Source organism: Cydia amplana, chromosome 24, assembly GCF_948474715.1.
Source record: "Cydia amplana chromosome 24, ilCydAmpl1.1, whole genome shotgun sequence".
Taxonomy (NCBI): Eukaryota; Metazoa; Arthropoda; class Insecta; order Lepidoptera; family Tortricidae; genus Cydia; species Cydia amplana.
Genome location: NC_086092.1, coordinates 1,094,394 through 1,105,713, shown reverse-complemented (window position 1 = coordinate 1,105,713; position 11,320 = coordinate 1,094,394).

Below are 11,320 nucleotides of genomic sequence, written 5' to 3'. Positions count from 1 at the left end.
TTATGTGACTGCTACATAATTATAGGCAAACCTCGTGCCGCCACCATACAAAATTATAGCCAAGGAAGTTTGAATCTTGTTGTATTTTCAATCCGGTTGAATTTCATTTGTTCGAAAATTTTATGAGACAAATGAAATGCTACCTACTTCGTTTTGAAGTTGACATTCCATCGAAACTGAGTGTACATTCTAATGTACATTGGGCGGCACGAGGTTAAAATACGAGTGTGGGTTTGAATTGAATTGAATTTTCAGGTGGCTTTGGGAGGATGGGGCAAGAAAAAGAACGCAATATCATTGAACAGAGAAGTCAAAATTTTCGTCGAACTCGACTATATAGTCACCGATTACGAATTTCGCGGGTTCTGGGCACGCAAGGTAAAGTATAAATAAGTGTTTGCAAAGAGAATTTGAAATAGAGGCGGATTGTCAAAGTAAGTTATGTAGCCACAGTAATTCACTGCCATCTTTTGACAAAAGATTGAAACTGTTAGAACGTGATTTGACTTTGACCCTTATTCTTTCACTGATATGTGTTAATTTGTTGAATATTGGAATTAACCCGACAGTAGGCCAAAGGTATCGGGCAATCTTCGAGCGATGGCGCCATAACCTTAATAAACTATTTTTTTCTCTACCTACTGAGATTCTTACCTAATTTTGTTTCATTATTTAGGTTACATAGCAGAAACAGTATTATTTTTGTTGACTCCTAAAAAAAGTATTGTATACAATAGTGGTATAATCAAGCTTTTCAATCTCGTACCTTATTTAGGCCACTCAGCACGCTCTCTATTACCTATATCTTGATCTAAAGGACGGCGATTTCGTGTCGGCGGGGTTCGAGGGTGAGGCCAACCCCTTTATGACGTGGAACAGCACTGTCAAGTTTGATGCGACCCACTTCAGCGTCGCCACTGGATGGGGCGCCACTGGCAACTGGAAGTTGGAAGGTATGACCAAGGAGAAAAGAGTGTATAGAGAGTTACTGTCATGGTAAATTATGTTGGCACAGTACATTTACTGCCATCTAGAAGATCAAAACTGTTAGAACGCCATTTGACTTTGATCCTTATTTCTTTAACATCTTAGGGTATCTTGTCTTGTACATCTCTGTCAATTTGTTAAATGTCAAAAGTTAACATCATCTACTCTAGTAGGCCAAATGTATGGCGCCATCGCTCGATAAGATTGCACCATACCTTTGGCCTAGTCTCGTGTAGATGGCGTTATTAATTTTTGATACTTAACAAATTGACAGAGATGTACATGAAAAGTACCTATCTAAAATCACAGACATATGTAATTACTTTATGCCCGAACTGAGCCGAGTTTGCCCGAAGCATAGAGAAATATAGTAAGACAAGAGTGCTCACTCCATACATCAGTTCAGACTATTAATTTCAGTGTCTACATCTAGCATCGAGTAGCGGATCTATCAGTACGGAATGTCTTATGCTGTTGAGATAAGACTTTCCGGTCGGTGCTACATCTATTGTCAAGTAGCAGTACTGATAGTTCCACTACTCGATGCTAGATGCTAATAGTCTTTTTGGTACTAAAACTGATGTATGGAGTGAGCACTCTATGTATTTTTTTCTCCATGCCCGAAGTCAGGAGTATCTCCCCACTACTATTTGATTTTTAGGACAATCATCTTGGATGAGTGACGATCTATTGCTAAATATGGTTCAAAATACCGGTAAAGAATTTTTGAGACCAGCGGAGTTGGTCCTAAACAAGACCAGAAGCAGCATCGACGACCGTTCAACGGTGTTTTGCGCCCGGCATAGAATGCTTGCTGACGGAAAATGGACTCGGGGAGTGGAGTCCAAGTGGATTAACTTGGCAACTCAGACTGAGGATATACCGGCGGGTAAGTTTTGGTTTGTATAGAAATATAAAATGAAGATTAACTTGGCAACTCAGACTGAGGATATACCGGCGGGTAAGTTTTGGTTTGTATAGAAATATAAGATGAAAATAGGATATAGATAAGATAGGATAAATTGCGCCAGGCATAGAATATAGAATGCTTGCTGACGGGAAATGGACTCGGGGAGTGGAGTCCAGATGGATTAACTTGGCAACTCAGACTGCGGATATACCGTCGGGTAAGTTTTGGTTTGAGAAAGATAAGATGAAGACATGATCATAGAGAAATATAAGTAAAGAAAGAGTGGTAATTCCATACATCAGTTTTCTTACCAAAACGCGAGTTATTTCGTAGTCGACATCTAACGTCAAGTAGTGGAACTATCAGTGCCGCAGCATAGAGAAATATAGTAAGACAAGAGTGCTCACACCATACATCAGTTCAGACCATTAATTTCAGTGTCTACATCTAGCATCGAGTAGCGGAACTATCAGTACTGCTACTTGACAATAGATGTACTGATAGTTCCGCTACTCGATGCTAGATGTAGACACTGAAATTAATAGTCTTTTTGGTAGCAAAACTGATGTATGGAGTGAGCACTCTTGTCTTACTATATTTCTCTATGGTTTCGGTTAATCCGCGGTTATAATATTAGCTGAAAATTGTCGAGCATTAGAGTTTTTGTTTGCCGCGACATCTATTGTCAACTAGCAGAACTGATAAGGGGTTGTGCACAAATCACGCCAGATGTTTTTGGTTACTTTTTGTCTCGATGAGTATTGCCTGTGGCACAAAATAAATAATAGTACTAAGTACAGAAAGACTCACTCTCTAACAAAACGCGTCTGTTACGATCAGCACAGATATGGCCGCTAGGTGGCGACAGCGCCACGCGCGGCTTATGGCTTTCCCCAAAAATGGGGCCGAACGGATGTACTTTTAGCTACCTGTAGCAAAGCGACGAAATCGCGGAGTGAGACACGCCTGCCTGTGGAAAGAAAAGTCAGCGACAAAAGCTTGTACCAAAGATGAAATATTTGCCAAAAACGTATTAGACTATAGCAGGGGTCACCAATCACCATGGCGAACCGCGGTCCCGATCCGGTACATATAATTTTTCAACTTATTTAATAAACTCAAGTAGAAACGGACCGCGATGGTCGTTTTATTTAAAAAAACCGGACCCCTGGAGAAACTATACCTACACTATTCACCACTACACACTACAAATTGTCTACCAGTTTGGCGAAATTTTTGTAGTAAAGTGTCATTCAATAGAACTTGCTAACTATGTAAACAAACCGCCATACTAAAATTGACACTGAATGTCAATTTACTAGTAACTTTTGTTTACATAGTTAGCAAGTTCTATTGAATGACACTTTATAGGTTAGGTTAGATATGTTTTTTTTTTTCAAATAAATAATTGGTGACCCCTGGACTATTATTATAGCTTTATTGCTCAGTGCTTTAATATCATTTGTTTTTTTTTTTTTTTTTTTTTTTTTTTATTAAATTGGTTGCACTTTTGATTGCACTGATCCCTGCTGGGTAAAAGCCTCCTCAGTACCCTTCCATTTCTCTCTATTTTTTGCTGTTTCCATCCAGTTCTTTCCAGCTATCTGTATGATGTCGTCTGCCCATCGTTTTTGTGGTTTTCCTCGGCCTCTTTTTCCCCTTGGTCCTGGCCATTTTGTTACTCTTAAGGTCCACCTTCCGTCCAAGTATCGGGACAAATGGCCAGCCCATTTCCACTTAAGTTGTAGGGCTTGTTTTAGCGCATCTATAATTTTCGTTCTCTTTCTTATTTCCTCGTTTCTGACTTTTTGTATCTTTCTGAGTTTTAGCATGCTCCTCTCCATTGCATGTTGACATGTTGTGATTTTGTTTCGAATTTTGCCTGTGATCTTACCTGTGTTACCTTCACAGACCCCTGGACTATAGTAACCCTTTAAATTTTGGTTTTACAGAAGAGCTGTACGTCAAGGTGGGGCCAGAGACTCGGATAGAATTCGATGTGAACAGCCCCCTTAAGTTCACCTGCAACGGCAGCGCCCCCGTCGACGGCAGGACTTTAAGATGGTTCAGAAAAGGTAATATCAGTAATATGTGAAGTTCCACGGGTCTTGGTACAGTCGCTATCAGATATATCGGAGCGGCCGAGGTGCTCAAAAATATCTGAATACGACTCTAACGCCTTGACAATAGGCGTGTTCAAATATTTGTATATCGTACAACGTTTTACAGTACACATGGCCCTTTAAATTTTCGACATAGTTACGTACCTAATGTGCTTATTATATTATAGCACAAGGTGCCATAATGGAGCCAAAATTCACCAGATGTAATGTAAAAACTGATTATAGAAAGAAACAGTACCTACCCTTTTTAACCTTTTCTTCCCCAGACCGCAGTTACCGGGAACCCATAAGCCTTGAAAACCAAAAATACGACCCGGTCACCAACACCAACGATTTAGAATTAACGCTGGACGAGTCTTATGACAAAAACCAGCTATTTTGTGCCCAAGGGTACCAATATTCTATCAAACACAATGGTACTACGATAAACAAGGATTATGGTGAGATAGTGAAGTCAGAAGACATCACTCTTGTTATGAAGAGTGATGTAACAATACCGATTCCTAATACTACGAGTAGAACAGTCGATGAGAGCAGTAAGTTTTTCATAGCTATTAACATCATTTTCAAATTAATAGCTAGTCCTTATCTTCCTCGCGTTGTCCCGGCATTTTTCCACGGCTCATGGGAGCCGGGGGTCCGCTTGGCAACTAATCCCAAGAATTGGCGAAGGCTAGCTTTTACGAAAGCGACTGCCATCTGACCTTCCAACCCAGAGGGTAAACTAGGCCTTATTGGGATTAGTCCAGTTTCCTCACGATGTTTTCCTTCATCGAAGAGCGCCTGGTAAATATAAAATGATATTTCGTACATATACGCTTCGAAAAACTCATTGGTACGAGCCGGGGTTTAAACCTGAGACCTGCGGATTGCAAGTCGCACGCTCTTACCGCTAGGCCACCAGCGCTTTAATTTAAAAGGCTGGCGTATGAATTAATCAATTTAAGAGCTAGTGTGGTGAAATATAAAATAAGATTTTAAACGATTTCGAATAACGAAGGCCTCGTGACCTTGAACCTCTTCACTGTGTACCAGTCCGCCGGACGATATCGGCCTGTCAGTTAGAACAGTTGACAGCTCCGAACAACTGACAGGCCGATACCGTCCGGCCATAGAGAAATATAGTAAGACAAGAGTGCTCACTCCATACATCAGTTAGACTATTAATTTAAGTGTCTACATCTAGCATTCGAGTAGCGGAACTATCAGTACTGCTACTTGACAATAGATGTAGCACCGACCGGAAAGTCTTATCTCAACAGCATAAGACTTTCCGGTCGGTGATACATCTATTGTCAATTGTCAAGTAGCAGTACTGATAGTTCCGCTACTCGATGCTAATAGTCTTTTTGGTACTAAAACTGATGTATGGAGTGAGCACTCTATGTATTTTTTTCTCTATGGTCCGGCGGACTGTTAACACATTCATTGCCACCCAGTCAAACAAGACATCCGCGCCAGGCCACAACAATTTCGTCATATAAAGCTGTAGTGCCACGATCCCGACTATCGGGTCGTCCGGCCTGGGAACGAAATCAAATACCCGACAGTCGGGTTTTCGGCACTGAATGTGTTAATAAGTGGGCCATTTTAATCATAAATTGATTTCTTCAGCAGTTAAAGTTCCTGAATGCTCGGCGGGACAACGGGTGTCGACGTGGCCGGGGTTGGTGATGGTTGCGGTGATATCGACCTTCGTGACGTTGTGATGACAAACAGTTCGCAAGAGATGGCGACACTGGCAACATCTGTCTCCCAATCAATTTTATTTTTTGTAAAACAATAAATAACGCTTAATAAAAAATTGGTCTAAGTCGTAGTCGCTCGGTTGGGTGCCCAGAAGGCTGGCCGCATTGCCCCGCTGGGTGGCAATGTTGATCCGCTGGGCAGAATATTGTCCAGCCCTCTGGTCACCAGAAGCCTCTATAAGGCGCTTTGACAGCTCCCTATAAAGGCTACGCGCGTTAGGTCGCCACGGCCCCAGGGTTTCCACCCCAAACGCCGCAAATATGTACTACTACCTAGTGTCGCATAAAAATGTGTTTCTACTAGATTTTGTAACAGATTATTTTTGAAATTTTGTTTTACAAAGAGGTAAATAAAAAACGTGGAATTGATTCGTTTCATTTATTAAAAAAGTCATCACATTCGGAACACTATGCGTTAGGGACTCTTTAAAGGCAAAGCTAATCATATAATGACTTTCCACAACACTTTACAAGTATGAAAAATAACTATTTTATCAGGCACTGAGGTAGCACATTTTGAACCTTAAAAAAACACTTTAAAAATAAAATCATTTTATGAATCAAAAACAAAAAAAAGCGGCCAAGTGCGAGTCGGACTCGCCCATGAAGGGTTCCGTATTTAGGCGATTTATGACGTATTAAAAAAAAACTACTTGCTAGATCTCGTTCAAACCAATTTTCGGTGGAAGTTTACATGGTAATGTACATCATATATTTTTTTTAGTTTTATCATTCTCTTATTTTAGAAGTTAGGGGGGGGGGGGACACACATTTTACCACTTTGGAAGTGTCTCTCGCGCAAACTATTCAGTTTAGAAAAAAATGATATTAGAAACCTCAATATCATTTTTGAAGACCTATCCATAGATACCCCACACGTATGGGTTTGATGAAAAAAAAATTTTCGAGTTTCAGTTCGAAGTATGAGGAACCCCAAAAATTTATTGTTTTTTTTCTATTTTTGTGTGAAAATCTTGATGCGGTTCACAGAATACATCTACTTACCAAGTTTCAACAGTATAGATCTTATAGTTTCGGAGAAAAGTGGCTGTGACATACGGACGGACAGACAGACGGACAGACAGACGGACAGACAGACATGACATGATGTTTTTTGCCATTTGGCTACGGAACCCTAAAAATTGAGATTTCATTACATATTAAGAATCATAAAGATAATTCAAAAAAATCTGAAAATGCTTAAATTTATAATTTAAGATAATAACGAAACCAGGCTTTTTAAGGTTCAAAATGTATCAAATCTCTGGGACATTGCCTTTTTTTAGTTTATCTCTAAATGTAACATGGTTTTTCTCGATAACTATCTATACAACCTTTTCATAGACTCTATTTGACATTTGTACAGTTTTACAATTTAATACACTAATCATGGCCACGTTTGGAACAACAGAATATGTAAAACTGTCAAAATGTATTTCTTTACAAACTTCATTTATTTACAAACTTGCTTAGTGTCATTCTATGGAACTTGCTAACTATGTAAACTAAAGTCACTACTAAATTGACATTCAAAGACAATTTTAACATGGCGGTTTGTTTACATAGTTAGCAAGTTCTATAGAATGACACTTTACTTACATCTATTATAAAATATATCAGAAAAAAATGTGGCTGGCAACAATATAAAATCATGAAATAAAAACTCAATTTGGAGGAATTCTAAAATACCTAATTAATCAGAACTTAAGTATTCATATATGATAATAAAAATTGTAAAATAAATGATTAATAACCACAAAATAAAATGAAAAGCAATACATGAATAAAATAAAAATTCATATGTACCTATAGTAAATAAGGATTAATCTAGATTTGACACTTATGACCACTATAGAAAACAATATGGTGATAGGTAAGTATATATAGTATCCCATATTTATAAAAAAGATGGGTTTAGGTGTTAATGACATTTAGATAGTCTCTAAAAACTTTTATGTACTTTTTTATTTTACACCACAGTTTCTTCACAAAAAACTTCAATCATTCCTTCTTTCTATAAAACTAAACAATAGTTTTTAATATTGTTACAAACGAAAGCTATAATTGGCATTGTTTAATTAAAGATTTGCGTTTCTACGGGTTTTTTATTAATTACGAGACCATATGATTTTTATAGTAGATCGAAGACAATGAGATTATTTAAATAACATATCTACCTAAAATATAAGAGAGTAATAAACATCTTGATAATGATAATTCACAATATATTGCACCCACCACAAACAATTGAACAAAATGTTATAGGATATGATTTTCTCCATATTTGACTTCTGGATTTAATGGTTATTTGAAAGAGGTAACTTTTATAAAATATTATTCAAAAAAAATTATATATCTTCCTGGGTAACAAATTCAAGTTAAAAAACAATCTACATATATGTATAATATTTGAGCTCTAATTAGAATAAAATTGAAAGTTAGAACGAGATAGGAAATTACAAAAAAAAACATACATACTTATATATTATAAATATAGTCTGTCGAACAACTTAGTCAGTAGAAAACGGAAATTAAAATTTTCTATGAGACGATAACCCTATGCGAATGGCGCCTACATTTTTTAAATTTGCCGTTTTTTTTCTACTGGCGTAAATGTCTTGACAGACTATAGGTAATCTAATTTTAGGAATGTTAGGATATTATTGGTAATGAATTCAGAAAACCATTAAACTACAATCACGTTTCTAGATTAACAAACTTTTGCGAAATGAAAAAATATAGTTAATTTAATTAGATTATTTCATAAAAATTGTATACATAAAGACAGTAAGCCGCAATTATTCGAATCCAGAATAATTATACAAAGAAAAATTGAAATATTAAGAAATATTACGGCCAAGGTCAAAATCGAAAATGTATAGTCACATATTCTTGACCAATTTGGCTGTATAACCATTTTTGACTTTAACCATAGGTAAAATGGAGGACTTAAAAACATCAGAGTGGAGAATGGACAGGCATACGTTAGCTGGTTATTATAGTTATCTATTGCTATGTTTTACTATAGTTAAACTAATATTTTAGTGAAAGAGGACAAGATATATTTAATGTTAAAACAACATCCTCATGTCTCTTTCACTCATCCCAATCGTTACTAAGCAGTGAAAGAGACAGGAATTTTAAATTAGTTCTATTTTGTTACAGGCATATTTAAGATTAGAAAAACGGGCCTTAGTTTTGTTCAAGAGATTCTGTTAGATATAAAGCTCTGAGACTATATTTATAACGATACGATAACACTTATAATTTGGCCAGTAGAAAATATCAACACAACGTATGTACTAAGCGACATACAAAAAATATTCAACCACAAAAAATATGAAGACATAATTGACGTATAGGACAATAGGCTACATGACTAATTTTTTTTATGGTATCGATCGGGTTTGTTTTTAGGATCAAATGTCTATATGGGACCCATTGCATTTTAACCTGTCAAATCCCACGATGTGACGTCACCATAAGCGTTCGCTCATATATGAGCCGTGGGAGCGGACGAGTAGTAACACAAAAGTCAGAAATTGTAGTCAAAGTCCGACAGTCGCACTTCACTCGCGAAACGCCCTATACAAAACGGCCAGAGGCCGTGACGTCATCGCCCATCTTGTAGTATGGACAAAACAAGAAAATTGCGTTTTTGTCGGTGAAATATTGCGTTTATGTATATAGTTGCTATACAATATTTTTTTGGATGAAATGTATGGAATCGAATGGTACCCTTACTTTTATCGTTTTTGGAAGTTAAAAAAACTTCATCCCTATTACATTTTGGTGTATACAAGTATCTAATTGTCCTTTACGTCATTATTTCAGACATGTCAATAAATATTTGTGGTATATTCGAAGTATAAATATAAAATTTAATGTCGAATAAAACTACAATAAGTTATAGATCATTTACACATGGCTGTTTTACGATAATTTATGTTAATAAAATAAAGCTACAAAAGTCAAAACACATAGACATAGCATGCTCATATATGAAAGAAGCGAACAAATAATTAGACTTGTTTAATATAGCACGATGATTAATATTTATAAATGGTATAAAACAATGACTTTTAAACAAAATACATGGATAAAAAGGCACTAACATCACTTTGATAAAGATCTAACACTCGCGCCACACGATAATGTCTAATATTTGCACTTTCATTGCAATATTATTAACGAATATTTTGGGGATGACTTGACGTATGAATAAAATGTAAACAATTAATTATATGATTGGAAATCTTTGAATTCTTTCTAATTATAAAGTAACCGTAAATTTCACAGTTTTGACCTTATTATTCTAGCTAGATGTTTAGTAAATGTCCGTTACGTCATTAAGTCATCGGTATTTAACAAAATGAACTAACTGGGCGTGTGAGCGCGGGTCCAATAAATTAATTCCTACTTACATTCTAACGTGTTCACGATTTCATCAATTTCAATTATATCTACGGCTACTTAGCAATTCTACGTATAAATTTAAGTAAAACTCGTAAAAAGGATTCAAACACAGAATGTGGAATATTATGTATAAAAAATTCATTCCAACAAAAACTAGATAAAAAAAATCTCAAAATAAATTAAATAATTAATAGATTTTGTGTACTAAACATAATAATCTAATGCGTTAATAAAATAAAGAACATTAGATATCTACAGGTCTACCGCTCTACGGAGGTTGGTAAAAGTTACTTTGGCTAACCGGTAGAAGGCTTGGCTGAATTTGCACCGATTTGAACAGAACAAAGTGAGGCAGTGTCATTACGACGTTATGCATAATGCAAATCATCATCATCATCATCATCACCTAGTGTGGTAATATACATACCTAGCTGAAATATTGAAACTGCCTTTAGTTCTAAACCTAAGCTACCAGTTGAAGGTAGAAAACATCGCAAAACTAACTATACCAACCAGCTGTGTAAATTGGTAGACCTGTAAATGTAAACTTACATGAAGTTTCATGCTATGTTTAGTACAAAAAAATGGAATATGAGCAAAAATTCGAGTCACTCGAGATTATCATGTCACTTACGACAATTGGCACTTTGGCACTTACAACCTTTGTAGATAATTGATTTGAGTATATTAGAATTTTGTTTAATTCTTAAAATTTCATTGTTTCTAAGGAATTGTTAGTTTTAATTGTTGTTCGTAAGCCCCGATTGCCGCAAGGGTGTTGAGATTAAAAGTAGTATTTATACAGATTGACTTCAAAATAACCGCTCAATAAAATGACATAATGACTTTTTTGAAATTAATGTTTGTTTCCTAATAATTGAGCACTTACAGAATAAAAATTACAAATTGAATTTAAACTGTTGTGAGACATGCTAACATTGAATAATTTTACGGTTTAGACTCACTTGTTTTAAGTCACTCGCGCGCGCGACAAGTGAGTCTAAACCGTAAAATTATTCAAAAATTACAAATGTCAAAAACATGCTGTTGATAACTGAACTATACTTGGTCAAGCAAATCTTGTCAGTAGAAAAAGGCGGCAAATTTAAAAAATGTAGGCGCGAACGGATATCGTC